We start from the raw sequence: 27,300 nt of genomic DNA on the forward strand, positions 1-27,300 counted from the left end.
TAGTAGAAGAGTAGGCAAGCTTTGGGACATACTATCACGTCACACAATTGCCACTCTGTCGCACCTGTTACCCTGTCACTGGAAACTGGCCTGTCAATCATCTTGTCACAGTTAACATCCTCCACATTTCATTTCATTTATCTTCCAACTGGACTGGAGAGAAAAGATGTAGCTCGTTGATCTGCCAGTCCCGGGTCCTTCATGCGGAGAACTCTGCGCATATTTTCTGCGTAATGATGCATTTAAAAGTTCAAGACCAAATGGATGATTATAAAAGTTCACACTACTGTTGCAGTTGAAATATAACACGGATAACAATAAATAAATATTTTTTACCAGGTTAAATGTTGATTATTAGTAACTCAAACCCCTTTTTGTAAACCTCTCTACCTAACCGTCTGATCGCGCGCATCCGCCACGTTTGTAGTTTTTCATCCCTTCGCCAAAGCGCAATGGATTGTGGGCAAATTTTGCCATTAAAGTGTGGATGGATCTACACTTTAAAAATCGACCTGAAATAGTATACCATCCGGGGACTTTTGGCATATTCTTTTCAACATACTATGCTTTGGGACACACTTATTCTAATCTCACATACTATTTAGGATGGATAGTATGAATATTGAGACACAGGGAGAGTCTGACAATCGTACACTATAGACAAACAATTTTTTGTTCACAAAATGTCACCAAAATTTGTGTTCGCACCTTGAATGTACAAATTTTGTATGTTTTTTTTTTCTGATAGAGTATGCATGTTTGCTTTGCATCAACCAAGATGGTAAACTGCCATTTCACTGAAAATGGCATGTCAGTTTATAATTAGGAAACTCTAGCAGAGGTTAGTTATGTGCTTTGGAATTTTACAGCATATACTGTATGACAAATTTCTGATCATTACTAAAATGAAAAGTTGCTGCTTGTCAATCTCACTGCTCAGTCAGTTAATTAGGCTACTAATCAGAATTTCTGTATGAAGGCACCTTCTAAGAAATCTTCCAAGGCACTGTAAAAATCCAAACCAAATTCAAGTGAGCTTTAGACATAACCAAACAAATATTTGATGATTACAACACTTATTTCTCAGTAGAAATAAAATTCTAATGGTAACGCATAGGGACCAGTTCTCACTATTAACTAGTTGCCTATTAAGATATTGGCTGTTTATACTTATGAAGCACATATTCTGCATCCCTAATCCTACCCAGTACCTAAACTTAACAACTTCCTTATTAACTATTAATAAGCAGCAAATTAGGAGTTTATTGATGCAAAAGTCGTAGTTAATGGTTCGTTAATAGCGAGAATTGGATCTTAAAATAAAGTGTGACCATTCTAATAAAAGTGGATATTTATGAATTAATTCACTTCATAACTTCACCAGGAACAGCTTTTTTCTTTTCTTTTATTATCTACTGCTTACACAGGATTGTGGCATATCACAGGCAACAAAGGATACACTATGCTGCCTTCAAACTAACCACAAATGACCTGAGTAGATAGGATGTTATGCAAACACTGGAGTTGGATGTGCCTCGATGAGTTTCTTTCTGCGTATGCAGCATTTTTCAGATTTGGGATGTAGCCATTGTATCATTCTTGCCTGCAGGGTTTCTTTATACATGATATTCGTGTTTAAAGAATTAAAATTGAGCACTTATTGTATTTTGGATACCGTTACCAAATTTTGAGGGAATGAGAAAAATATGAAATATATATTTTTTTTACAATATAATTTAAATATGAAAATGATCCATTCTGATCCAGTCTTGGGATTTTATTTCCTTCAAATGTGAGCATTTAAGGATAGTCATGAAAAGTGTTGAACGGTAGGGGGTGCTGTGGCTTTTCTGTTTAACAGAGAGCGGACCATACAACAGGAAAAGACTGGATTTTGATGTCCAACTTCAAATAAGAAAAAATTTAATAAATAAAAGTTCTTGTAGCTTCAGTTTCATAGGAGTGACATCATTCAGATGACATGAGTCAGTGCATTTCCTAATTGGAAAAAAGCTTAAGACCGGTACCAGGTTCATTATGTGATTCCATCTTAAGTCCTTTAATAAACAATTAACTGTGCAATAGAGTGATTAATTTGATAAAAGGACGATAAACATTTTCATTTGTTTGGGTCGCCATTCTTCAGGATCCCACGGGGGACTACAGCAGATTTTCAAGGATCCCAAGAGGTCAGACATCAATCAGAGCCAAAACCGAGCTACTCAGTGCAAGCGGCCTAATTGGTATACAGTAAGATCACCTGGAAGTGCTGCTGGCAATTCATAGCTTTCGTTTTTGAAATAAAAGAGATTTGTATTCATTTCAAGCTCAGCTGCATCTTGCAAATGGAACAGTTATTGGAGGCCCTCCGTAGGCCTAACTCGAGAACTGTGGCCCTCCCTGGGCTTGACTTGGGGACTGGAGCCCTCCCTGGGCTGGACGTGGGAACTGGAGCCCTTTCTGTGCTAGACTCGGGGATTGGAGCTCTCTCTGGGCTAAACTCTGGGACTGGAGCCCTCTCTGGACTAAACTCGAAGACTGGAGCCCTCTCTGGGCTAAACTCTGGGACTGGAGCTCTCTCTGGGCTAAACTCGGGGACTGGAGCTCTCTCTGGGCTAAACTCGGGGACTGGAGCCCTCTCTGGGCAAAACTCGGGGACTGGAGCCGACACTGGAGTGAGCCTAGGGATTAGAACCAACTGCCTTTTCCTCCTTAGATTCCTAGTTAGGTTCAGGGTGAATGGCATGGTCGGCGGACTTGACACTGGAGCGGCCGGTGGGCTTGACTGAGAAACGGACTTGACTTGTTTATAAGAAAACAAGGGAAAACAAAAACACGGGGAGAAGGGGCGCCGCTTACTGTTTGCGGGTCTGGAATTCTGTCACGTTTGCTACTGTGAGGGAGCACGGAGGGAGAAACGAGGAGACGAGGAATACATCAACAAGGAGACTTTAATTACATCCAGGGAACCAGGAAAACACACGTAGCAGGGAAGGTTGACATATACAATACCGGACGAAGAAATCTATGAACAGGACACACTATAAATACACAAGACTAGAGGATGGGATGACGAGACACATCTGGAACTAATGAAACCTAATTACACATGAGGGAAAACTGGGTCATGAAACACATGGGGAGCAAAACACAAAACACTGACCATATGCTGCGTCTCAGTGTGCCTGCTAATACTACTCCCTTAAAGTACTCTTTAGGTGAAGAAAAATACACAATTTTGAGTGTGTAGTAGAAGAGTAGGCAAGCTTTGGGACATACTATCACGTCACACAATTGCCACTCTGTCGCACCTGTTACCCTGTCACTGGAAACTGGCCTGTCAATCATCTTGTCACAGTTAACATCCTCCACATTTCATTTCATTTATCTTCCAACTGGACTGGAGAGAAAAGATGTAGCTCGTTGATCTGCCAGTCCCGGGTCCTTCATGCGGAGAACTCTGCGCATATTTTCTGCGTAATGATGCATTTAAAAGTTCAAGACCAAATGGATGATTATAAAAGTTCACACTACTGTTGCAGTTGAAATATAACACGGATAACAATAAATAAATATTTTTTACCAGGTTAAATGTTGATTATTAGTAACTCAAACCCCTTTTTGTAAACCTCTCTACCTAACCGTCTGATCGCGCGCATCCGCCACGTTTGTAGTTTTTCATCCCTTCGCCAAAGCGCAATGGATTGTGGGCAAATTTTGCCATTAAAGTGTGGATGGATCTACACTTTAAAAATCGACCTGAAATAGTATACCATCCGGGGACTTTTGGCATATTCTTTTCAACATACTATGCTTTGGGACACACTTATTCTAATCTCACATACTATTTAGGATGGATAGTATGAATATTGAGACACAGGGAGAGTCTGACAATCGTACACTATAGACAAACAATTTTTTGTTCACAAAATGTCACCAAAATTTGTGTTCGCACCTTGAATGTACAAATTTTGTATGTTTTTTTTTTCTGATAGAGTATGCATGTTTGCTTTGCATCAACCAAGATGGTAAACTGCCATTTCACTGAAAATGGCATGTCAGTTTATAATTAGGAAACTCTAGCAGAGGTTAGTTATGTGCTTTGGAATTTTACAGCATATACTGTATGACAAATTTCTGATCATTACTAAAATGAAAAGTTGCTGCTTGTCAATCTCACTGCTCAGTCAGTTAATTAGGCTACTAATCAGAATTTCTGTATGAAGGCACCTTCTAAGAAATCTTCCAAGGCACTGTAAAAATCCAAACCAAATTCAAGTGAGCTTTAGACATAACCAAACAAATATTTGATGATTACAACACTTATTTCTCAGTAGAAATAAAATTCTAATGGTAACGCATAGGGACCAGTTCTCACTATTAACTAGTTGCCTATTAAGATATTGGCTGTTTATACTTATGAAGCACATATTCTGCATCCCTAATCCTACCCAGTACCTAAACTTAACAACTTCCTTATTAACTATTAATAAGCAGCAAATTAGGAGTTTATTGATGCAAAAGTCGTAGTTAATGGTTCGTTAATAGCGAGAATTGGATCTTAAAATAAAGTGTGACCATTCTAATAAAAGTGGATATTTATGAATTAATTCACTTCATAACTTCACCAGGAACAGCTTTTTTCTTTTCTTTTATTATCTACTGCTTACACAGGATTGTGGCATATCACAGGCAACAAAGGATACACTATGCTGCCTTCAAACTAACCACAAATGACCTGAGTAGATAGGATGTTATGCAAACACTGGAGTTGGATGTGCCTCGATGAGTTTCTTTCTGCGTATGCAGCATTTTTCAGATTTGGGATGTAGCCATTGTATCATTCTTGCCTGCAGGGTTTCTTTATACATGATATTCGTGTTTAAAGAATTAAAATTGAGCACTTATTGTATTTTGGATACCGTTACCAAATTTTGAGGGAATGAGAAAAATATGAAATATATATTTTTTTTACAATATAATTTAAATATGAAAATGATCCATTCTGATCCAGTCTTGGGATTTTATTTCCTTCAAATGTGAGCATTTAAGGATAGTCATGAAAAGTGTTGAACGGTAGGGGGTGCTGTGGCTTTTCTGTTTAACAGAGAGCGGACCATACAACAGGAAAAGACTGGATTTTGATGTCCAACTTCAAATAAGAAAAAATTTAATAAATAAAAGTTCTTGTAGCTTCAGTTTCATAGGAGTGACATCATTCAGATGACATGAGTCAGTGCATTTCCTAATTGGAAAAAAGCTTAAGACCGGTACCAGGTTCATTATGTGATTCCATCTTAAGTCCTTTAATAAACAATTAACTGTGCAATAGAGTGATTAATTTGATAAAAGGACGATAAACATTTTCATTTGTTTGGGTCGCCATTCTTCAGGATCCCACGGGGGACTACAGCAGATTTTCAAGGATCCCAAGAGGTCAAACATCAATCACAGCCAAAGCTGAGCTATTCAATGCAAGCGGTCTAATTGGTATACAGTAAGATCACCTGGAAGTGCTGCTGGCAATTCATAGCCTTCGTTTTTGAAATAAAAGAGATCTGTATTCATTTCAAGTTCAGCTGCATCTTGCAAATGGAACAGTTATTGGTTACACTTCGCTGAGAGTCGTCGGGCATATAAGCTTTCTGTTTTGTGTTAGAAGGTCTGATTACCTCCTTAGATGTTTTAATCCACTTTGAATGAGCTGCGAGGAAGAACGAGAACAGCTGACAGAGTCCTGACAAATTGTAGGTGCTTGTGTGCAGTAAGGATCCAAATCCATCTTAATTGAAACAAAAGCATCTTGAGATCATTATCCACATCCAGTTTTGAAACATGTCTGCAATTTAAATTAACAATCAACAGCTCCCTAATAGTTATTAGGATCATTAGCATCAATATGCACCTGGCAAATATGATTACCAAGCATGTATAAAAGAAGTTCAGATACTGTACTGTGTCATGTCAATACTTGAAAGGACAAAACAGTAGGCTACCTGACTTTGTTTTCAAAGCAGAGTATTACAAGAATGCTATTGAGTCCTGCTCTCTCAGTCCCACACAGTCACCTCTCGTAATATCTCCCTGGAACAAAATAAACAAGCCATCACATGGCCTCTGCCTGGGTCATAATATCATTCCCAATGGGTAAATGTTTTTTTATCCGCCTAGTGCTGCTGTGAGGTACTTAAATAAAAAATTTCTTTCAAAACATTGTTTCATTGCTCTTTGCCCCCCTTTCCAGCGTCATCTCTGACCTAAGGGCGAGGAGCTTTCTAGTTTATAGAGGGCAAGGATACCTCATGGAGGAAGGCCCATTTTTTGCATGCATGAATTTATTAATGACCACCGGTGTTTTGGCAAGGCTGAAACAGACAGAGAAGGAATGTTCATAGCCAAATCCTACGGAGACTCCTTCAGTTGTCAACTTTGGTTACCTGTGAGGAGAGAATCCTGCTTGGGAAAATTCTTGCCAGCTTTCAGTGAAGTAAAAACAATTTTAAGCTATGCTTCAACTTTTTGTACAGGCCCCTCTTGGGTATTTTATAGAATGCAATAGTCGGGTTCCTGAAGGGTTCAAACGAAGATTTTTAACTCAAACCATTGCAGTCTGTCAGTCATATAATGGAAGTGAATTAGAATCACGGCTTTGAGAGTCAAAAAAACATACACAAACAAAACCAAATTAAACCCTGCGGCTCGTGATGATACATTGATGTGTAAAGACACGAAACGATCGGTCTGTGCAAGAAACTGAACAGTATTTATATTGTTTTTTTTTTACCTCTGATGCACCGCATCAAGTTTTCATTTTTGGGTGAACTATCCCTTTAATGATCAAATAGGTACATGGAGAGTCAGGGTATGAAGTTTAGGATATTATATGACAAATCCACAAGCAAATCCTCATGTTCCACAGGGGAAATTATATAAAGCATACCGTAAAGTGCAGCATTGTAGGTATGTGTTACGCTCTTCAACAGCAGCACATTTACGAGTGTGAGAGAGAGTACGCAAACCGTAAGAACCGTTCTGATCAGTTGTGCTATGTGATGCAATATGAATGTATCTCATTTGTGCATTTTGTGTGGACAGACAAGCAGGAAACATCGCGTCTCGCCTGGTTAGGACACTAGGTTATTGCATGGTTCATTGAAGAACCGATGTCAGTCTTTAGAGTTCATTCAGGAACCCTTTTGTAAGTTCTTCAGAGAACTGCCCTTTTTGAAATGGTGACTAGAGGTTCTCAAGAAGGTTCTTTCAGCGTGGTTGTGATCTGAGGAACCCCAAATGGTGTCATGTATCTTTTCATTTTTACAGTGTACTCAGAAAGTGCTTCTCAATGATTTATGCGCTTTATAATGTTACCTCTTTTATTATCAAATTCAGAATCAATTGATCAATGTGTTATTGTTCTCCAACAATAAATTGCATATATACCAATTCTTGAAGCCAATGCCACCAGGGCATGAAAAGCACACCACAATCCATCACCCTCCAGAGGAACACCTATCCCATCATACCTTTCACCCTCCCAATCAGATGAAGCTAGGCCTATATATTCCTCATACCTATTCACCCCTGCCAATATTAATAGAATGTTATGTACAACAGTCAATATTCTTAATATCAATTTTACTGCTTGGCAGTCTGTGACAAAACATGTGCTGAGGGTTTGAGATGCTAATTTAAAAGCTGCTGGTGGATTGATTGTGTGACCACGCATGGTTATTCCGTACTTGTAATAGCGGTGTGCGGAGACGTGTGGCATGGAGCCGTGTCTCTTGCGATCATACATTTTGGAGTGCTGATTAAATGTGCCATCACTGAATGGTACATCTCAGCTTCATCACCCTGTGGGGGAGGACCGGAGGAGGGTGTGCTGCATGATGATTCAGGATGTGAATGAGGCCTGGAAGTCTAAAATTTGGAAGATGTTCACAAACTGTTATAGAGAATGTCTTTACTCACTTGGTTAAACTCTTTTAACAGTTCCAAACATAGGTCTAGTATGTTCAGAAGTTCTGTATAATATATATTTGAAGGTGATCTTTGGGTTTTTGGTCTCACATTCAGTGAAGAAATTTTAAAGAACGTTACATTCAAAAACAGGCTGTAAACCTACGCGTTTTGGCAAAGAATACCTTCTTCAGGGTCTTCTTTTAACAGTGTTTAGAAAGGACAAGACAAGAGACCTAATGAGGCAGTCTCTTTGAGTATTTGAACTCATTGCGCAATATCATAGTTTTAAATATACTCTCATTAAAACTAAACCAACACATTCAAAAACTGAAATCCATTGTGGCGTTTTACTGTGTTACTCCAGGAACTCTTAACTTTTCCACTCATTAAGCACACACTAATAACCTTTATAAATACCACTCTAACATATAATTAACTTCAAGATCTAAATTGCTGTTTTAGTCGTCAAAGAAAAGATATTGTGAAACATTGCCTTTTCTGGTAAACCTAATTAGTCTCTAAATTCACCACAGTTAATGTATTATTCTCTCCGGAAGTAAAGCGAATTGAGGGGATAGTTCATCCAAAAATGAAAACTCTGTCATGATCTCACCCTTAAGTCGTTCCAAGCCTGTATGAGTTTCTTTCTTCTGTGGAACACAATATAAAGACTGTACATGTCTGTTTCTCAAACAATGACAATGAATAAGAACTGGCTTTCAAGCTTCAAAAATGACGTGAGGCACCTTGAAAGTATCATAAAAGTGGTCAAGATGACTTGTGTGCTATATTCCAAGTCTCAGAAAACTCATATGACAGCTTCACATGTGATAGTCATTATTTACTGAAAGGCGCTCCAGAGAACGGATTCATTTGATTCAATTCCCATTCATTAACAAATTATGGAGACAAGTTTTGTGAAGTTGAAAGTGAAAGTGAAGTGGCATGTGACCAAGTATGGTGACCCATACTCGAAATGGTCACTCTACATTTAACCCATCCAAGTACACACTCACTCACTCACTCACTCAGGTTTGTTTTTATGGTTTATGGGGACTCTCCATAGGCATAATGGTTTTTATACTGTACAAACCGTATATTCTATTGCCCTACACCAACCCTACCACTAAACCTACCCCTTACAGGAAACTTTCTGCATTTTTAGATTTTCAAAAAACTCATTCTGAATTATTTATAAGCCTTTTGAATTACGGGGACACTGAAAATGTCCTCATAAATCACCATCTCGTTGTAATACCTATGTCATACCCATGTTATTATACAAATTTGTGTCCTCATAAACCACATAAACATGCACACACACACACAGAAACACACACACACACACACACACACACACACACACAGTGAACACACAATTTGGTTTTCACATGATTTTCAGTAAACAGTGAATGGCAGCAAACAAAGTCATGTTCCATGGCTTTAAAATAGAGAAATTTCTCCCTTTGTGTTCCACCGGGGACAGAAAGTCATACAGGTTTGGACTGACATGAGGGTGAGTAAATGATGACAGAATTTTCATTTTTGGTGAACTAGCATATGGCATCCTGACACTTCAATCCTGCCTCAGCTATGACCGCATGTGTCGGCTACCCTTGTCTGTCATCTTAACAATATCCTGCTTACCAAAAAATCTCCCAGGCATCCATCACTCTAGCCTGTTTATATATCTGGCGGTGGAGAGATCCCATAGAAAGCTGATGCCACCAAGGTCTTTTACCCAAATTGAATTCTGTCCCGGATCAAAGGTCAGCTTTTCGTCTTCTCACCCCTCTCTCTGTGAGATTGCTCTACGCAATGGTGAGGCAGCGAGTGGCTCTGTACTGAAGCTGATGGGGCAGACGAGAAATAGAAGGTCATGGACACAAACAGCAATCTTGTTTCTCCAGCTCAGTTTACTCGCTCTCCAGTTACTGTGAGACACACAGCCTATGCAACTATCGTTTGTCTAAGTGTGTGTGTGAGTGTGTACATGCACATATCTGTATGGGAGATAGAGATGTGAAAATAGCAGTTCCATCAAGGCAATGCCATGTGCAATTCCCCAGGACAGATTAAAGTCAAAGAAGTTATTCCCAGTCTGAATGCAGGGGGCTGACAGACAGCTCAGACCTGAGTGAAAGAAGATTACAAAAGTCTTCTAAAATGAAGGTGACCTCCATTTCATAGATCTGTGGATGTTTACCATTCTGAGTGACCGGACATTCGATAACTTCATATGAGGGACAGCCGGAGTGGGTGTGTGTGCGGATGTAATTAACATCCACAGTGATACGGGGAGGTCAAACTCTAATAGACTCTGGCCACGAGTCTCATTGTGAGGGATGCCGCTAGCTGAAATTTAACTAAATGCAAGACAGCTCTGAGACAGGCAACTGATTGGAAATAAATGAGAGAGTTGAATTAAGACAAGGCAAAGGTGGATTAGCCAGGGCTTCTTAATGAACACTGTGATCAAGTGAATAAAACAACTGTGGTTGATTAAAGGAGAGAGTCAAGACATCTGAACTGGGCTTTACTAACTTCAGAGTCAGTAATTGGAGGTGTCAAACTCATAAGATCATGTCAGCAAAAAGTTGCAGCCTAGATTTGTTCATTCATTATGGAAAGAATCAGTATTTTTGAATGAATCTTTTATTTAACACTGTGATGAAGTGAATAAAACAATGTGGTTGATTAAAGGAGAGAGACAATTAGGAGAGAGATTAAAGGCCCTGCCAACTTCAGAACCAGTAACTGGAAGTGCCAAACTCAGCAAAAAGTTAGAGCTTAGAACGGAAAGAATCATTTTGTTTATGCAATGAATCTTAAGTGAATAAATCATTCTCCCCAGCTTTCAAAGACTGATGTAGAGCATGAATAGGATTTTGAGTGTGGGCCATGACAGTACAGTTTTATTGGTTAAAACGAACACAGTCACTTCACATAATGACTCACTGTTCTGAATCTGAACGAGATTCAAGAAATTTAGTTCATAAAACAAAGACGGTGCATGTAAGTCAGTCTCATTCGCAAACAAGAAGCTACACAGCAAACACAGAACATTCTGTTATCAGAACTATTAGTAAAATATATATTTTTTAAATGCACTCTTTTGATGTAATCGGTTTGCAAAAAGGACTGAAATTTTTCATGACTGAGATTAATTCGGACAGTTGAATCACGCACTGAACCATTTGCAGAGGTTTCTCACAGTCAAATAAACAATAGGGAAGATAATATATGACATTGTCATTTGTGAGGAAAATGCTTGTCATGTCTTAAACATTTTCTGGTATATCTTGGTATATCTTGGTAGACTTGTAAACGCAAATTTTAATAAAGAATAATACGATTAATTGTGTTTGACTCTTTCTAGTTTAATGATTTAACGACTCATCACTATGCACAAAAAGACATTCACTTGTTGCTACATATTGGCATGACGATAGAAACTGCAAAAAGTGTTATTGAACGAATTAGCCCACTTGACATATACTGAAATGCTTCAACAGATAATATACAAATAGCCCACCTGAAAAAGATAATGCCATTATGTCTGAGGAGGAGCTTGAGGATTTTAAAGTCTGTGCTATGAATGCTGCGGTGTTTGGTCCTCTGCATCATTGCTTGTGTATAATTGCCTTTAAGTGGCATCATTAAGAGATTGTGAGAGATAGTGAAGCTGTTTGGAGAAAACATCCTCAGCAAAATCACATTATCACTTTACACAGTGCTGTCAATCCACAAGGATACCACACTTGACAAGAATATTTATTGGCAGCGTGTGTTGCAATGAACTTGCTTTGTGCCAAACCACTGCATTACGAAAAGTGGGCTATTTTCTTGTAAGTGGTCTCTCTGATTCCCTGTGCTACTAGGAACAAGCTCTACCTCTCTTTTCTGAATGTTCTATTCCTATTGACTTGCACAAGCAGTATATGGAGTATAAATGACCATGGCTTCCATCTTGCAATGAATTATAAGATATGCACAGGTAAAATGTATTGTAACATCATTGTGCATATAGTACAAGCACTCTATATCTGTGCATATAGAGCGAGCACTCTATATTTTGTGACTAAAATAATTGACCTTCTGCATACATCTTGAATATCAACTAACCTGTTTGATTTATTCAAAGCGCACGTTAGTTCATTCTCAGTGGCAGTAAAGTTTCCTTTTCATGTTATAATTTCTGATGTTCCTCATACTGTAATAGCATGCAAACCTATCAGGCGCACAGTTTCACATCCCTGTCAAAACATGGTTTTCTCTGTTATCACAACAAAGTCATAATCACATCACCAGCTGCAGAGACACTTTGACATGCATGTCATGCAGGCTGCTAAATTCAGACCTCAATCCATAGAATTTAATTAAATGGGTATTTACCAAATATGCCAGTTTTTAAAGCATATGTGATGCTTCCCTAAGAAACTGGCAGTGACGAATATGTCCCTCAGTGGACAAACCTCATTAAAACGGACCTGTCCTTGTATCCGCACAATTGTGAGTGTGATATTGCCGACACAGTTCAATAAACAAGAACTAACTTGGGTTTTAGACACAATATTGACACTAATTTTGTCTATTTTTGCTCTGTCTGTGAAAATAGTTCCAAACAATGTCCCTGAGTAACACACAGTTGTGGCATTCCTAAATTAATCCGTGTTTTTGAATGAATTAGTTGAGTGAACAATTCAGTGATTCATGCATAAAGACCAAGTCCTCGCCCTACAATTTTTCTTTATCCGATAATCAGTTACACTTGGATGTACATCACAGTACAAAAGATCTGTCGCTACTTAAGTTACACCTCGATTTTAATGTTGTCTGACATCATCAGACATCACTTGACCAAAAAGATTTATTCCGCTTTGTTCACTGATTCGTTCAGTATAAGCCTTTACATTGTATACATACACACACGGGCAACTTTATAGGGTACAGCTTGCTAGTATCAGCTTGGACCCCCCTTTTCCTTCAAAACTACCTTAATTCTTTGTGGCACAGATTCAACAAGGTGCTGGAAACATTCCTCAGAGATATTGCTCTATAGTGACATGATAGTATCAAGCAGTTGCTGCAGATTTGTCAGGTACATCCATGATGCAAATCTTCCTTTCCACCACCTCCCAAATGTGTTCTATTGGATTGAGATCTGGTGGCTGTGGAGGCCATTTGAGTATAGTGAAATCATTGTCATGTTCAAGAAACCAGTTTGAGATGATTTGAACTTTGTGACATGGTGCGTTATCCTGCTGGAAGTAACCGTCACAAGATGGGTACACTGTGGTCATAATAGGATGGACTTGGTCAGCAACAATACTCAGGAAGCCTGTGACATTTAAACAATGATCAGCTTGGTATTAAGGGGACAAAGTGTTCCAAGAAAATATTCCCCACACCATTACACCACCAGCACCAGTCTGAACTGTTGATGCAAGATAGGTTGGATCCATGCTTTCTTGTTGTTTAAGCCAAATCCTGTCTCTCAATTTCTGCTGCAGCATTCAGATGGTAGACTCATCAGACCAGGCATCCTTTTTCCAATCTTCTGTTATCCAATTTTGGTGAGCCCACGCAAATTGTAGCCTCAGTTTCCTGTTCTTAGCTGACAGGAGTGGTAGCTAGTGTGGTCTTCTGTTGCTGTAGCCCATCTGCTTCAAAGACCGACATGCCATACATTTAGAGATCATCTGCAATCCTCAGTTGTAACAAGTGGTTATTTGAGAAACTGTTGCCAAACCAGTCAGCTCAAACCAGTCTGGCCATTCTCCTCTGACATCTGGCATCAACAGGGCATTTTCATCCACAGAACTGCCACTCACATATATTTTCTCTTTTTTGGACCATTTTCTGTAAACCCTAGAGATAGTTGTGTGTAAGAAATCCCAGCAGATTAGCAGTTTCTGAAATACTTAGACCAGTCCGTCTGGTACCAACAGCCATGCCACATTCAAACTCACTTAAATAATCTTTCTCCTCATTTTGGTGCTCGACTGCAGGTTGTCTTGACCATGTACATGCCTAAATGCATTGAGTTGCTGCCATGTGATTGACTGATTAGATATTTATGGGCCTGGTGCGAGGTAGGGAGTGGGGCTCCCCTCGGTCCGTTTGCAATCGCGTTCCTTGTCCCCCTCGGTCCATTCGCCGTGGGGCCCCCTCAAGCGTGGGGCCCGGTGCGACTGCACCAGTTGCACCACCGTAAGGATGGCCCTGTACATGTACACAGAACCTATACGACAATGAGTATTTTTTCTCAGATATGTCCTTAGTTTGAAAGCACAGCACAGGAGAAATAAAACATACTAGAGTGCTTATATAGGACTTTCTAGGCAAACTCGTTTTTACCAGTCCCCTTATTCCGTTTTCCTGCAGGAATTGACCTAAATGATGAAGCATTCTGAGTGAGTTTCTGTAGTGGAAACCCAGTAATATTCTATATAAAAAGGAGAAACTCCCTTAAGACACTGTTAGATTGAGGAGAGAAAGAGATTTGCCTTATTAGCCTCAATCACACAAAAAAATTGTCAAATGTCCTTGAGTAGCAACTTCACAGGCTGTCTGATGCGACAGAGAATTACAGCTAGACCAAAAGAATGAGAAACAAAGAGAGAGTAATAAAGAGAGACAAAGTTGATGGAGAATGAACTCCGTTCTTTCCTTTGCTCTCCATTACTAAGGAGAGGCCAGGCTCCCTAATGGATCCCTGTCAGCATCAGACGCTTCAACATCTCCAGTCAAGCACAATGAAAGACAACTCCCCTGACTCCATAAAGAACCTTTCCGTGTCACTCGCCTGCTTCTTCCCAAGCCAGATTATGTTATGTCAGTTTCGGACAGTCCATATACTTACCTAACGCTGCCAGCGGTGCAAAAATTGATCTGTATCAGTCTGATTTATTGTGTGTTGGACCGTTTGTCCATTCACAGAATTACATGGTCAAAACATCTGGAGAGATGCTGAAATTCAAGTGATTTACTTAGTTTGAAACTGAATATGAGATTTAGTTTGAATAAATCTTTTTATAGATCTGATGAGTTATGTAAACATGTAGCGCATTGCTCTAACAACACCAAGATTACAGGTCTGACGAGGGAATATTCTCGAAATAAACAAAATACTGGTGACAAACACGTCAGTCATTATAAAGACATTAAATATGAATGAAACCCTATATAAAAGACATAATTCTATCAAAATGTTATTACATTATGTACATTTTCAGCTATTTATGTAAATGTTTTAGTGCAAATACTAAATCAGCTATTCTATTAAAATTGTGTTTTTACAATTTAGTTAAATTTAATCAATGACAGACAAAACAGAATTCAAGTAAAAGAGATTCATCTAAAATGCAAATTTATTCTATGGGCTCTTATACAGGCATATGTAAATATATTTTAATTGCTCATTTTTAATTCAAGATGTGTCAACGCTTTGAATTCCATTTGAATGATTTCACTCAGTTAGCCAATAGGCTTTAATGAATAGCAAAATATTAAAAATTTGCAATTTGTATTAAATTAAAATAATAACACTTGTAACAACTTGCCACTTGGGTCGATCTATCCAAATTCTGTTGAGTCCATTTACCCCATTAAAAACATTAATGTTAATGTTCAGATGAAATAATAAAATTAAGAAGAGCATAGTCATTCCTTAATTATGTTGAGATGAGATATTGTGCCATCTATGATCAAGAAAAAAAAACATATTACCCTAATAATTTTATAATGTTAATATACTACCTATCATGTACTTGTTCTGAGTTCTTGAATTTGTTCACTAGAAAGTCAAAATCTTTTAGAATGAGCATGTATGCATCAAATGCCTTATGCTTTAAAAGGCCTGCATGCTCAACGGTGCACGAGATGGAGTGGAACACAGAAAATGAAGTATACCTGGGCCTTAAGTGTAAAGTGTCTGTCAAGTGCATGGAATATAAATGTAAATGTCCTATCACTTTGCATTTTTCATATAAGCCAGTCTAACTGCAAAACAAGAGTTTACCTGCTTAGCTTCTGCTTGTAGAGATTATGCAGGTTTGAGTTTTTTTTTGCAAGCAACATACAGTACTGTATATATCTGTAGCTTATATACACTTTTAAAAATAAAGGTTCTTGATTAGCACCTATGGTTCCAACTTCCAAGAAGAACCTTTAACATCCGTTGGACCTTTCCATTGCACTAAAGTTTTTTAAAAATGTTCTTCACACTGAGAAAAAATTGTTCTTTTAAGAATTCATCACTGAAAGGTTCTTTAGGGAACCCAAATATGGTTCTTCTATGGAATCACCGCAAAACCCCCCTTTTGGAACCTTTATTTTTAACAATGTATATTAGATCATTTAGAGTAGGGGTTCTCCACCCTGGCCCTTGAGGTCCACTTTCCTGCAGAGATGACCTCAAACTCAAATCAAAGAATTCAAACATTTTAGAGTATCTTATGCCAGGTTCAGACTACATGATATTTTTTTCGGTCACGATAGTCACGGTGTCAGATTACATGATTTTGACTCCTAAAATCTTGTCATGTCGTGGACAAGAAACATGTCAGACTACACCTTGCTTCCCGACCATTCATCGCGTGCTGTATTTAACGACGCGTGTGATGTCATCGAGAAGGTGGAACTAGCAACTGACTTCCGAAAACATTGCTGAAGCGCTTCCGCTATAGTTCGCCAGCATTTTTCTTTCTTTGTTCTGTCGTGGTAGTCCCTCGATGACACATCATACAGGCAGGAGTACTGTTGCCACAGCTCCACGAACCTTTCCTCCATCTCATAATTCCACCTAGCAGCACCATCATCGCTCTTTCGTTTTAGCATGTTTGAAACCTGTGTATGAAAGAGCTTCTGTGCTGCTATTGGTCAACGTCACCAATGTGACAGAAAAAAAAATTAAACATGCTAGTCTTTCTGTTGTGAAGCATCGCAGACACGGAATTGGTTGTCGTCCACTATGACACACCACACGTGCTGAAACGATGGAATCTTGCATCCCGACGCCCATTGTCGTTTAGAATCCACACGACACCCTACATCAAGCAAATTGTGGCAAAATCATGTAGTCTGAACCGGGCATTACTCACTTAAAAATAAAAGTTCCAAAAAGGAGGTTTTCACAGCAATAGGGTCTTTCGCACCGCTTTAGTTCCAGAACTAAATGTACAGTACTAAAATACTGGGACGATTTTGCGCGAACTATTTCCCATTTCCATTTAAACGGTTGCATTCGCACCGAGAGTGTGTACTAAGAAGTGACGTAAGCCGGTCGACAGCGTCGTCATTTGTGCGCGGCGTTCAACAACAGAAACAAAGAAGAACAACGTTAACAACAGGAGGATGGAGGACGCTGTGATCGGAGCTGTGTTTTTGTTGTGTCTCGCGGGTTTCACAATAATGGACATGGAAAGTCGACGTATACGTAAAGCGATTGAAAGAACGGAAAGGAGGACTAAGAATCTCCAACGACAACTGGCAGTGCTACATTTGCTACAAGTGCCTGCACTTCAGTGTCCGTCCATCTATCGCTGTTCTCCATACTTGCGAAATAAGTTGGCACAATGGTTACAGTATGTTTACACGACGTTTTAAATCATGGTGGGTCAGGGCGTTTTCGTACTCGCTTGGCCAATCAATGTCTACTTACGTCACGATTAGTACCAGTTGTGCCGGTTAGACCCTGCTCTGGAGTAGGAGCTAATTTGGTTCTCGAAAAAGGCAGTCTAAAAATCGCACTCAGTTCCGGCGGTGCGAAAACGCCAAAAAGTGGGTAGTTCCACAATTAGTTCTGGTACTATGAAAAGGTTCCCGTGGTGCGAAAGGCCCTAATGTCATAGAAGAACCATTTTTGGTTCCCCAAAGAACTTTCAGTGAACCGTTCTTAAAAGAATCATTATTTTCTTAATGTAAAAACCATTTTAATAATCTAGAGAACCTTTTTCCAATATAAAGAAATGTGCAATGGGAAGGTTCCATGGATGTTAAAGGTTCTTTATGGAACCATCCATGCCACTTTTATTTTTAAGAGTGTAGAGGGAAAAAACAATTGGATCATGACATCATCAAGTGCAAGTAATTCCCCACATTTTTCTGAATTAATACAAAATCTGCATTACGGAATTTCTTTTTTTTCAACCACTGACAACATGAACTCAATATGGAGAGTGTGGTGAATTAATTGGGCTATTTTAACAGCGGTGGCACAGAGCCTAAACTACCATCAAAGCAGACACTGACAAGAGGCCAGTGAAGGCTTTTGAAGAGTGGATCAAAGTGGAGAGTCTTTGATGATCCCGCATGGCTGAGCTGAGGAGGAGCTGCTGTGAAGAACTGGAACCCCCCTCAATCAAATCAGAAGCAAGTGCTCATCTTAACCTTCGCTCTCCACCCCTTTATCACATCAACAGGTGCTTTCACGCAGCCTTCAAAAGAGCAATGTGCAAAACACCTCACTGAAAAGTAATAGTGGTGAATAATTTGAAGACGTCACTGTTATATGTCTTGTGGAAGGTCACATTATGCATTTCTTGGATTCTATGAAAGTATTTGAATTACTATATTGAAACTTGTTAGAAAATGTGAGCAAATGTCTTTTTCTAATGCATGCATAATTCTTGCTTAAAGTTTGTGTGAAGCATAAAGCGTGCAAATGGCTTGCAAGTTATTAAAGACGTGTGGAAAATACTGTTCTTTCCATCTGAGCACCAAATCAGCATATTAAAATAATTTGAAAACTGGAGTATGCAGAAAATTCAGCTTTGCCATTACAAGTTACATTTTAAAATATATTAAAACAGTTATATGAATTGTAATATTTCACAACATAACTGTTTTTACGACACTTTTTTAGAAGCTTCTTTCAAAAACACAAACTTTTTGAACAGTATGTAGTATAAGAGATATAAATCTGCAATTACAAGAAATAAAATCATAATTAAAGTCACAATTACCTTTTTACTCTGAGGCTGAAACGGTCCAGTGCTGTGATTAAATTTGCTTGTGGCAAACACATCTCCCAGAAGTCACCTCATCAGCGAGAGAGTGGTCGCAGCACGTTAGCAGAATGTGTGGTGGGATCTTCTTGGCCGTGGTCAGTGCTGCGCAGGGTACTTGTGTTTAACATTCCCTTCATGTTTTGCCCGTGTGACCCTACCGAGGGCACTCATCTCCACTCCTGCAGAGAGGAAGGTTAAAGCGCAACTATTCCCTCACCACGGCCTACTTTCCCTTCGCCACTGTTTGCCCCTTCTATCTCTTTGTGCAGCCAAGCATCGACCTTCCCAATGGCAGGTCATTACTTTTTCCTCAGCTTTCTGTTTTCATTTCAATTCCTGCTGAAACATCCTGCTGTTTTTTCGGCAATTTCGATATTGAGATGTTGAAAGAGGTTGAGAAGCTATATCAGGTTATGTGCTTGTAGATTAATTTTGTTGGGAATCGCGTGTGCGTCAACTTTTTAAATATTAACTGGTCCATATGGGCCCTCGACACATGCTAACATGACACGAGTATGTTTGGAGATTCCGCGGAGCCAGTGGAGCATCCCAGAGCAATTTCCAAGGTCATCCAGGGCGGGACCTGCTTTACCTCTCTCAAATTTGACAAATTTGCTTCTGTGCTTTTGGATCCATGATACGACACAATTTTTGAAAAAATTCAATAAAATTCAATTCATTTTTGTATTTTTGGACATTTAGTTAAAAGTGTCAGAGTGGTACAACTGTCCTGATATCACAATGAAGAGAAAAAAGCCTCACTAAATTGAAAACCTTCTTAGAAAAAAACTAAACTGAATTGGTGATTTGGAAACCTTCCGCAAAATCAAAGTCATTTGGCGCAACCAACATACAGGTGAAAAAATTATTGTTTGTCAAAGTCAGTAAGTCAACAGTCCTTTTTATGATAATGTTATTTTAGATTGCAATATATCATATGTAAATAAAAAAATAAAGCAAAATAATAACGTAAAATATGTATGCATTATTAATTCACAATGTCTTAAAAAGGTTTGAGATACTCCTTCGGGAAAAAAAAAAAGTATAAACTTCAAATGAAAACATTTTTTTCTATCTCTTTGTGCAGCCAAGCATCGACCTTCCCAATGGCAGGTCATTACTTTTTCCTCAGCTTTCTGTTTTCATTTCAATACCTGCTGAAACATCCTGCTGTTTTTTCGGCAATTTCGATATTGAGATGTTGAAAGAGGTTGAGAAGCTATATCAGGTTATGTGCTTGTAGATGAATTTTGTTGGGAATCGCGTGTGCGTCAACTTTTTAAATATTAACTGGTCCATATGGGCCCTCGACACATGCTAACATGACACGAGTATGTTTGGAGATTCCGCGGAGCCAGTGGAGCATCCCAGAGCAATTTCCAAGGTCATCCAGGGCGGGACCTGCTTTACCTCTCTCAAATTTGACAAATTTGCTTCTGTGCTTTTGGATCCATGATACGACACAATTTTTGAAAAAATTCAATAAAATTCAATTCATTTTTGTATTTTTGGACATTTAGTTAAAAGTGTCAGAGTGGTACAACTGTCCTGATATCACAATGAAGAGAAAAAAAGCCTCACTAAATTGAAAACCTTCTTAGAAAAAAACTAAACTGAATTGGTGATTTGGAAACCTTCCGCAAAATCAAAGTCATTTGGCGCAACCAACATACAGGTGAAAAAATTATTGTTTGTCAAAGTCAGTAAGTCAACAGTCCTTTTTATGATAATGTTATTTTAGATTGCAATATATCATATGTAAATAAAAAAATAAAGCAAAATAATAACGTAAAATATGTATGCATTATTAATTCACAATGTCTTAAAAAGGTTTGAGATACTCCTTCGGGAAAAAAAAAAGTATAAACTTCAAATGAAAACATTTTTTCAAAACCATATAAAATTAACATGAATACAATAACTATATTTCTAAGAAATTTGTACATGTGTTTTAAACTAGATTTTTAAAGATTTTTCCCCCCTTTTCTTTATCACCGATGCTGTTATTTATTATCGGCTCTCATAACAGTTGGTGGTATGCAGTTTAATTAATAATTCAGATAACTCTATTGAAGAATTTTTACATATCTATTCCACAAATATTCCATTAACCCCGTGTTTCTCTCAATAAACAACTGATTTGTTTTTACCAGTCCTCCTGTGTGCTCCATTTCACGTTGCTATTCTATAAATTCAACTTCAAAGACATGAAAGGGATTATAAAATGCTGCTTGTTTGTTATGATGTGTATTGTGTTCTCTCTTTAATACTATAAGCACTTGTGCATGTGCTTTCCTGCTAATTCTACACACCTGAGACTAATACAACCTCGTTAAAGCAATAAAAGCATACGGTAGTGGCCTTTATCTCACTATTTCATATGGCCTTTTATTGAAAGCCAGTGTGTCATGTGGCATCCTCCAAATTGGATGTTTCTCCAAAAACAGGCATGTTACAAAAAGACAAAACTCCCCAGAGCACCTAAATTTGTCTGTTGGTGTCTAGACTGCGGTAGCTATAGATCTCAGGCCATTCAGACAGGAGGGAGTGTCAACTGTTTCTTACAAACACCTGCTAATTGGATGGCCTCTCAGTGCCTGTGTTTCCTAGGCTGGCACACTGCCACGGACATTGAGGAGTTTGTCTTCCAATGCCGAAAAAAAAACATAGCTAAAGGCATTCCACCCTCTGTGGAGAGGTCTTCAATGATTAGTATGTTTGCCTTCCTAATGCGTTTGACACCGTACCATGTGTTCTCTGTAATTGCTTCATTCCTCAGAGTCCTACAGGTCGACTTTTGAAGTCCAGATATTGCCAACGTGCCTCATGTGAACATATCTCAGGGGTCAAAAGGCCCCGTGTACATCAAGCAAAATCGAAGAGCGAACTGGTGTGACATCATTTAGAATGAAATCAGGAACGAAATCCCATCTTGCAACATTGACACTGGTATTGAACTAAACTCAAATGAATCAACACTGAACTGACTCAAGTTGAACTTTGCCATGCTGTTTGCAAATGGTAATTTCAGGAAACTATGGTTGTAGGAAATACAGAATCATGTTGGTAATGACAGAAATTGTGAGAAGTTGGCTAACAATGCTTTTGAGAAACGTGCACGTGACTAGTAAAAACCTTCGAAGTAACTTTGGTCCATGGAGATTACGTAATAGGTAGATGTGCTATAAGGCTCCACCTTCTTTGACATGGAAATTATCTCTCGTTAATATTGTAGCTTCTATTCAGTCCATTAATTTCAGAAGCAAGTAAAAAACATGAGCACAGTGGAGTGCTGTTTTATAGCAAAAGTTGTAAAACTAACTGAAAGTGATGTGCAAAAATGTAAAGCTGCTTTAAAGTAATCTATGGTTAAGGTGCTATATAAATAAAAGTAATGTGACTTAACTTGATTGGAGTGCTGAATTGTAGAGCTGGTGCAAACATATCCACATCGCTATGATCAGATGGTTAACTGATATGATATGATGTATGATATTTTAAGAACATTGTCATGATTATATCGGGCATTAAGAGTCCTTGCTTTGTGCAGTTCCTCATCTCAAATTTTTCCAAGTCATTTTATGTGATTTAGCATATCCACATCGCTATGATCAGATGGTTAACTGATATGATATGTATGATATTTTAAGAACATTGTCATGATTATATCGGGCATTAAGAGTCCTTGCTTTGTGCAGTTCCTCATCTCAAATTTTTCCAAGTCATTTTATGTGATTTACACAATTTCTGATTTCGCATATTAACACTGAGCTGATTTCATCCTTAAGTTTCAATGCAGGTCACAGTTAATTATTGGGTAGAATCTCATCACCGCTCCCCCTGCCACATCCAATCTTGAACTAGTTCGACAGCCTGATGTTTCCCGTAATATTTCAGAGGGTAAATAGACACAGCCGTCCATTTCCCCCCATTTTTCGATTTTGATTCCACTCATATTTGCCAATGGATCAGGCCTTGACCTAATTAGAGGTGATTTCACAAGAACACTAGAGAGTTGAACTGTTTTCTGTTGACAGGGATTTTTACATCACTGTCACTTTGATCACTGACTCAAATTGTGTACAATGAAATGCTGTCAAGTTGTGGTCAGAAGGAAATCGGCCTGTGAAAGTGCTTAATGTTAATTTCTACCACACTGTCATTATAAACGCCATTGTCTGCTTGTCATCACTTCACAGAGAAATGGATGTGCTATTCCAGTGAGATCTCCTCTCAGTATAGGAGCACAAGATTACAAGCGTAGATATGTGGGGAGGTAATTGAGCTGATTATCTTAAAGTGGGGAATATCAAATATCCGATTTAATACTCAGTGGTATTTCTATTCATCTATGGTTCTCCTTGCTGAAAAATGATTCAGACATTTGCCTTACATCAAGAAGAAATGAATGTACCAGAAAGCTCTGCCATTGTATTTCATTGGGAATTTCACAACTATGTAGGCGATTTTGATGTTGCTGGTGTTCATTGATAGTGCAGACCTCAATGTCAGCTGTGAGTTGAAAACCTTGTTTCTCAAACTTCAGGCACATACAGTACATGTGTAATGAGAGACCACTGAAGGTGAGCATTGTGAGAACCCAAGTGCAGTTTATTATATCCCAAAAGTGAGCAGATAAAAAATAAACACAGACATGGTTTGACATGGTTTGGCTTGACGTGACTTGACTTAAGTAGGCAAAACAAGAACATAGTCATGGAAATGGACACAACTCACCAATAGTAGTTACAGGCAACAAAGTTAGACAATGGACGATGAAACATGAGGGCTAGATATCAAACAAATTGGGTCACATGACACAATCCAACCAATGACAAAGATGAGCTGAGGTACATGGACCAATCAGAAGGCCGAACAAAAGACCACGACAAGAAAATAAACCAATGAAAGCACATGAAGGAACAGGGAATCACATGACTATCAGAGGACAAGACTGTCGGAAAACTACAAAATAAAAGACATGAAAACATGAACATAAACCAACATCGGGGAAGTCGTGGCCTAATGGTTAGAGAGTCGGACTCCTAACCCAAAGGTTGTGGGGTTCGAGTCTCGTACCGGCAGGGATTGTAGGTGGGGGGAGTGAATGTTCAGCGCTCTCTCCCACCTTCAATACCACGACGGAGGTGCCCTTGAGCAAGGCACCGAACCCCCAACTGCTCCCCAGGCGCCGCAGCAAAAAAATGGCTGCTGTGGGTGTGTGTTCACGGTGTGTGTGTGTGTTCACTGCTGTGTGTGTGCGCACTTTGGATGGGATAAATGCAGAGCACTAATTCCGAGTATGGGTCACCATACTTGGCCACATGTCACTTCACACATCCAAAACAAACCATGACATGTTCCCCCCTCTAAGGGTGGCTCCCGATGCCCTAAACCACCCAAAACAAACAAAGAGTCCAGGAGGTTGGAGAACTGGAGGTGGTCCTGATAATTTAAATGATTTAAAACATGAAAAAATAGTTCAACCGATTCATTCAAACGGCTGATTCATTTAAGAATGAAGCATTTGATTGTATTAATGTTGATTGAATTCATTCACCTGATTTGTTCAAAAAGCTGATTTATTCAATAACCCCCAATAACCCAATAATTATTTAATAAACACCGTCCTGTAAGTCACTTAATGCTAACTTTATTAAACTTGTATAAAATATAGTGTAAACTGTAAAAATGTCCATGAATTTAATGGTAAAAGACTGTAAAAATGCTACAGTAAAAACCTGTTAAATGGTTAACGGTAAATTCTGTAAATTCCTACTATATACGGTGAAAAACTGTATTGGACATTACATGTATTGGACATTAATTTTACGGTAGTATACTGTCTTTGGAAGTGAAAAAGACTGTTAAATATACTTTTAGAAGATAATTTACTGTGAATAACCGTAAATTGACATTCCCAGAATTCACTGCGTTACATTTCTTCTTATTTTTTTCTTATCAGTTGTGTATATTAGGGTTGTGTGTTACACCTAATGTTGTTAAATGAATGTTTATTGCATTATTTCAGTTTCATGTGTGTTACCATGACGGGATTTAGTGTTTGTGTGAATGACACCGTGCACCTTCTTTATATGTTATTATTTAAAAGCTGCTTGTGATGGGCTTTGGTTCATCATGTGACTTTCTCATCACCACCTGCATTTGGTGGTTATCAGTGTATTACAAAATACAAAACAAATTTCAGTACTTCAATAGGTTGGTATATTAACATTATACCAGTTAATGAAATTACGGTATTTAACTATAAATTTAAGTTAAAACCATAAAACCTAAAACGTTGCTACCGTATTTTTTACGGTAAAATTCCGGCAACCACAGCTGCCGGTTTTTTACCGTAAATTAAAAAAAAACAGAGCTAAGCAGGTGACCAAGGTGAAGCCCGCGGAGCAGAGCAGGAGGTTATGACAAAGCAGAGTCATGGACGGACCACTTGGCTGTGACAGAAAGCTCGCAATGCTTGCTCCACCTCTGGGGTCGTCTGATTAGTCCACTGTTTTGGAACTGACATTGATGAGCGGCGCTGAGTGTAAAGTTTAAATTATTTTAACTTTACACAGCATTTAAACTAGGTGCTCACGTGCGAAACGCTGCAAAAGACACAAGTCTTTCTAGTGCTGTCTAGCGCTGAATACGCACACTGTAGTATGTTTTTAAGGGGAAAGTATTAACAGGATTAAAAAACCTAAATACATGACATGGGAAAATTATGTCAGTTAGAGGTTCTGAATTTCGGTTTCGATTACTTTTCGATTAATCGCCCAGCCCTGCATTCTCAGCTTGGCCTGTCTCATCTGTAACCATAATACTACAAATAATGCAGTTGATGTCTTCCTAGCTTCTGGTGAATGGGATTTGAACCAAAAAGATTTAAAATACTGACAAGTACTATGACCAATTAGTAATACAAATTTTGCTTTTGCAAGTTGCATGCATCTTCTTCATTCCTGAATCCTACCCTTGGTATCTCATCCACGATGAATGTTCAGTTCTAACAGAGTGCAGTATGTGTATGCATACTTTTTCAGCAGTTTTTCTTCCAGGAGTATTTTTTCCATAGAGAATTTTTGAAAAGTCTTCATTAAAGTGTTATGAGTCAAAAAACAAACCAACCAGATATGAGGTGAATCACAACAGCAAGAAGTGTTTGAAAACTGGACAAAAAGACAAAGGTACAAGACTGTGTACTTCATGGCTTCAATGATGGAAAGAACTACAATCACATGAAACATTGCAAATAACAAACATGTTGATTATTTATATTGAAACAGTATATACAGTGGGGCAAAAAAGTATTTAGTCAGCCACCAATTGTGCAAGTTCTCCACTTAAAAAGATGAGAGAGGCCTGTAATTTTCATCATAGGTATACCTCAACTATGAGAGACAAAATGAGAAAAAAAAATCCAGAAAATCACATTGTAGGATTTTTAAAGAATGAATTGGTAAATTCCTCGGTAAAATAAGTATTTGGTCACCTACAAACAATCATTGCAAAATATGCATGTATGTTCAAATATTTAAGTGTATATTTGTAGTGCTTCATTGTAGTGGGTGCTGAAATGTTCTTTTGGTGCAATCTGCTTGTTTTTTTTTAATGGGTAATTTAGTTCCTCTTGAGGAACTCAAGCTGCATTGGAAAATGCTAGGGGAACGCCTTCTGTGACCACGCTCTGAATCACATGTGAAATCAGTCCAATAGCTGAGCGGGACGTCACGGGCGGGTGACGTCATGACCAGGAAGCTATAAAAGCACGTGCGGCGGAGCCAGCATACATGGCATCATCTTTAAAGGCGCACTGCCCTCCAAGCTGCTGCGTACAACATCAGATCTGGTGGGCAAGGGGTACGCGGCAACGGGTCAGACAAGGTCTTCCTCCTCGACGCCCCGCTTACGCCTTCTGGCCTGTTCGGCGACACTGTCAATTCAGTCGTCGACAGAGACCAGGAGGCTCGTAAACAAGCGGCGGCGTTTCAGCGGTACCTCCCTCACCATATTTCAGCTCCGGGGGCTGCTGGGCGGCAGCAGTCCCCACCGCGTACCAGCCCCTCACATAGGGAGATGCAAAAACAGAGCGTTGCCACCCGTGTTCCCCCACGTCGGGGCCGGAGGCAGAAGCAGCGCTCTGGGTTGGGGGCCTCGAAGCCTAAGCCGGATCTGCGGACCGTCCTTCAGGCTAAGAGGTCCTCGACCAAAAGGTCCTGACTATTTGAGTGTAGGACTAGCGAGGGCAGGCCCTTCTGGGGTAGAGAGGTTCACACCGCATTACACGGTGCCCGTCTCCCCCCAGTGCCCTCGGGAGATC

The 27,300-nt window shown here is 39.0% G+C and overlaps 1 long non-coding RNA gene across 1 annotated transcript; it reads right to left on the reverse strand.

Annotated features, from left to right (window-relative positions):
• Positions 1–18,000: 18,000 nt before the first annotated feature.
• LOC107570811 (uncharacterized) lies at positions 18,001–21,198 on the reverse strand. The gene is made up of 3 exons (XR_001607090.1): positions 21,125–21,198; positions 18,930–19,153; positions 18,001–18,401 (listed from the first exon to the last, which is right to left on the reverse strand). It is a non-coding gene; the product is annotated as an uncharacterized lncRNA (long non-coding RNA).
• Positions 21,199–27,300: the final 6,102 nt, after the last annotated feature.

The sequence above is a fragment of the Sinocyclocheilus grahami genome, unplaced genomic scaffold (genome assembly GCF_001515645.1).
Source record: "Sinocyclocheilus grahami isolate Dianchi unplaced genomic scaffold, SAMN03320097.WGS_v1.1 scaffold1508.1, whole genome shotgun sequence".
NCBI classification, from domain to species: domain Eukaryota; kingdom Metazoa; phylum Chordata; class Actinopteri; order Cypriniformes; family Cyprinidae; genus Sinocyclocheilus; species Sinocyclocheilus grahami.